A 5,055-nucleotide genomic window follows, 5' to 3' on the forward strand; every position below is an offset into this window, starting at 1 on the left:
TTGTCTATTACTCGCCTCAAATGTTTTCAGAAACATACTTTAGTGTACTGTTCAATCGTAATATGTAAAAGTTTCTGGGCCAGCCACCCTGTTGAAAGCAGCCGATCCCAAAACCAAGCACCGCCCAGCTAGCAGTTCACCCAGATTGCCGGATTCTGTGTCTGCACCATTGACTGACTTTTTAACTTTAAAATCAATGGGCAAAGCAATCACAACTAACTCCATAACTGCAGCTTTAACCTTTAGTATTATGGCCGCCTTCACTATGAAACTTAACACAAAACACAGATAAGTTGATACTAAATCCAATTACACACTCACTGGGAAGGCAATTTCTTGACTTAACAGGGTACCCCAGTGATTTAGTATCGCACTTTGATAAAGTTGGGAAACTCACAAGAGACAGAATGAATGAAGAATGATCAAAATCACCTGATCTTTAGCCTGTATATTATAGGTTAATCTCCCATAATGCACCTCAACATTATCTTCCATTGATCCATTGATCTTCTATTAGATCAATTCTTATGTATTGTACTCTTAAGTTTCTGTTATTTTGTCTAACTGTATGGAGGGACTTGTTATGCATATGTTTATCATTACATGTGTTTGCAGTGTACTCAGTGTTGTGGTGAGCAGTAGTGTGAGTAATGTGGTGTTTTCCTACAATGATTGTTTTCATGTTATCATACAGTACTGTATTTTATGACTGGGTCCACTGTATGAGAGTTTTACATAACAACGATAATGTGTAGCATACACAGGCAAAGGGCAGTTAAAGAGGTTAGCATGGAAGAGGCAGAGGAAAAGGCTCTGATTAAGTGTGGATATGGTGCATGTGATGTTTTTATTTCTTGATTTATGAGACTGTGTGACTGATGTGTACATCCTGGCCTTATAGTATGAGGCTTTCCCTGGTCTATATTACATCCTGAGTTTATGAGGTGAAAGGACAGATCTTATAGGAGGGGCCTTATGTAACCTAACTAATAACAGAACCACTGTTGTCTTAAAGGGTCGTAGCACAAAACCAGGTCAAAGGGCAGGGACGGGTTGAGAGGAAGGGGAGTCTGGAAATGCCATTCGTGTGTGTGTGTGTGTGTGTGTGTGTAATACTTCCTGTGCACATATTTTCTTTACCACTGAAGGAATGCATGGCACCTTCTCTGGAACAAGGTTCATTAAGAGTCCATACAATAAATGGTCATTAGTATGATAAACATGTAGTTCAGCTGATGGGTCTGTACATATCATAACTATGATGAAATGCTGCCTAGATAAACAATGTTTATGACCCACATACCTCCACTCTGTCTTGGGAGGTTCCTCAGTAGCTCACCTGGTAGAGCTGGTGCCCCATGTACCAAGGCCATGCACAGAGTCCTTGCTACAGCAACCTATGGCCCCTTGCCATCTCACTCCCCCTTTCCTGACGCTCTTCAGCTGCCTCTATCAATTAAAGGCATAAAAAAAATTTGTAATGTTTGCATGTTTGTAAAATGTCAGTAATGTCACAACAAAAGTCTGGGTGTGATATTGATTCAAGTATTCAAGTATAGTAAGCTACAGCCAACAGCTGGTTGGCTTAGTTTGTACTGGAAAAGGGGAAAACAGCTACCCTGTTTAACATACAATCTTTTTCATGTTTAAGAAAAAGATTGTATGTTATGTACCTTATGCAAGTTACATAACTTAAAAGAAGTCAACTTTGATTTTTGGTTTTAAATGGAACCACAAAGGGTCTGGAAAGTAGTCCAAACAAGGTTCTCGTGGAGTCCTGTGTTTGTTTGAGCCATCCATCTACCCCACGTCCTCATTATGGGGACTTTGTGGCTCTTTATACAACATCTAAGTCTGGCGGGTGTGACCATAACGGACGCTCAAGGCTGGAGCCTTGCACATCCACAAACAATACTAAGTTGCACCTATGGGTCACTTTTTGAGGTAGAGGGTATTTTAGTAGGGAGTGAGACCAGGCTGTGTCAATACAATTTTATCAACTTTCACTAAATGATGCAATAACAATAGGTGACAATTTATTTTACACAGTAGACACAGGTAGAGATTGTCCTTAAACACACACACACAGTGTTATGACAGAATGATATCATATTGTGTTTGACACTGTCAGTAATTGTTTGGATCCATTCTGTCCTTCCAGCACTGAGCTATAATTATAGTCAAGGGAGCAACCATTCACACAGGAGGAACGTTTTTTTGCCGAGCTGCAAGTTTGGACTCTAACACACACACACACACACACAACTACACACACAGTCTCACTCACACACATTTCCCCCCTGCCAAGCTGTGGCAATGTAGAGGCCAGCAGAGCAGCAGCCACTGATAGAGGCCTTGATAAGACTCATTTGAAATAGCTGCAGTGACTGAACCTGTCTGCTCTGTGTGCCAAGGACACCATTTACCTTACGTAACAGCCATTCTGGGTCACTGACACATCCATCTATGCAATTTGGTTTCCTCAAGAACTATGTGCACCTTGACCTTAGCTTCCATTGTCTGATGTATCTCATGTTTCTTTTCCACACCTTCTCTCTCCTGGGCATGCAAGGGTATTTGTGTTTTTTTCCTTATGATATGTATTCAGGTAGTGTTGCTAGACACATGCTAAATGATGATTGAGAAGAGGAATTTGTGGTGAAATGTCCTCAGGAGAGTGTGTCACTGTGCAGCTGTCACATGAGAGAAGATTACTGCTAAAGCTGAGACTAACTCATTCTTGTGAAATGCAAACGTGACCCTCAGATATTTTACTTAAAAAGTGATGATGAAGACTATAGCTGTGTTATTTATTAATCTTAACTGATGTGACATTCAATTCTTTTGAAGGATTAAAATGGCTGTCATATAAGTATGCTACAGAACTTACATATGTGTTTCCCTCAGCTTGGCTCATCACTCGTCACTACAATGAAAATAGTCCAAATTACTCTTTTAAAATAAGTTTTTACATAGTTTAATGTTCAAAATGAAAAAATAGAATAAAGACTTTGAAGGCTTTGAAATCTCCAAATAAACTGCAGTGTGTATTAGATTTATGAATCCACAGCAAGACTAGGTAATACCGTAAAATGCTGAGGTTATGAAAAGGCTCAAGAGCATTTAGGTATTAGCTGTGAAAGAATAGCTTGATAATGTTTAGATTGAGAAACGTATCAGTTATAGGGGTATGGTATATGGTTGTTGTTTAGGACTCCTCCAAAATCACCATATTTTAAGTTACATGGTAGATGGTAAAAGTTGATAATTAGCTAAACAACATGTCACTAAATTCAATCTCTAACAGACACTTTGGATGGATGGTAAGGCTCGGCGTGGGTTATGGTTATGGGTTTAACAGAATGATTACATATTTAAATGCTGCAGGCAAACAAATGACCCTTTCTCAAAGAGGCTTTTATTATATGTGATGTTTTTGGTTTGAAACTTTAGGCTGAATGAAAAACAAGTTATCCTTCACTTACAGGTCAGGAAGTGGAAGATGCTGGCTCGCCATCATGGCGACGGTACGGGCAAGCAGAAGGAAGCAGAGTCAGATGTTCACCTGGGGGGTTGTCAGTCCTGGGGGATCCACGCCTCGCCTCTTCTGGCCAGCCCTGTCATGCTGGAGTGCTCAATCTGCAGTGGTCCCTACATCAGCTACGCCCTGGAGGATACCTGGCAGCCACGTCAACGCACACAGGCAAGTTCATTATGCCTACAGTTAATTAAAGGTAGCAAACATTAATATATTACAGTAATCAGTGGATCCCAAAGCGGGGGACTTACAGGTGTGGAAGATTTCAGGAAATTGTTAACGTGTTATATTATACAATAAAACAACAAACAATAAAAGATTGTTATTGCTCCGTTTTCTCAGATGGTTAATTATATGATACTGGAAGTTGACAAAATAATGAGTTGAGTACATTGTTATGATTGGAAACACAAAAAAACAACGTGTACAAAAGGTAACATGACATTTATAAAGCCCAATATCTGTTCATTTCAGTATATGTGGTACAGTTTGTGTGTGCCATAAGTTGTCATGATTATAGAGAACTACTCTATACACAGTTTTTTTTTAATAAAGCACCTACAGTTTAGCCGCAGATCATTTGGCTCTGTTCACTGCAGTACAAAGTGCTGACTGCCACATCGATTTTATTGCTGACCAACGCTGCTAATTGGTATTCAACATAACATGACCCACCTTTGTAGCAATGCTTGTAATTGTCCTGCAATTACTTCAAAGTTCATTTAGGATTTCAAACATTTTATACAATATTGTAGACCCAATGGTATTATTATGGCATCAACATTTTTGAGTGCCATTGAAGCAAAATTTATTATGCCTGCACCTTCTTTTTTCTTAGGATCTTATGTCATAACACAGGAAATCATTGACAGTTCAGTCGCTTTACACAAATGGTTTTGAATGGTTATTCAAAATATAACATCAAAATAAACGATATTATAATGCACTATGATTCAATGAATGTTGTAAATATGGGAAACTTCGGAAAAGCACAAATTTTAACATTGAAATTAATAATATATGGTGAATAATATTATATTTTTCTTTTGGTGCACAAAAACCAAGGAAAAACACCCAGAGCAAACATACTAATTTATTTGATGTTAAAGGCAAAATATTCCGAGCCCTTTTATTGTCAAATGTGCTTTATCTTATGACTCACAGCCAAGTCATACAAGCCTCTACCTCTCCTTGACCCTTACACAGACTAAAACTCTCTCTTTTTCTTTGCCTCTGCTTGAACAACCCAAACTTTCTGACTTATTTTGGAGACATAAATCAGCCGATGAAATATTAATGAACAGAAAGCCTAGATTCACCATCACTATGGATACAACTCCATCAGGTCTCTATAGTGAATCAATACACAACCTGACGAAAGGGAGGTGAAGAGCAAAGGGAGAGAGGACAAAGGGGCATGAATGGTAAAGTGATTTTTGACTGCAGAGAGACATTGACAGTATAAGAGGATATGAACAGCAAGCAATATGTGTATGTGAGTCTGTGTGTGTGTGTGT

This window comes from Morone saxatilis, unplaced genomic scaffold (genome assembly GCF_004916995.1).
Source record: "Morone saxatilis isolate NCDOM2014 unplaced genomic scaffold, NCSU_SB_2.0 Contig7, whole genome shotgun sequence".
Classification (NCBI taxonomy): domain Eukaryota; kingdom Metazoa; phylum Chordata; class Actinopteri; family Moronidae; genus Morone; species Morone saxatilis.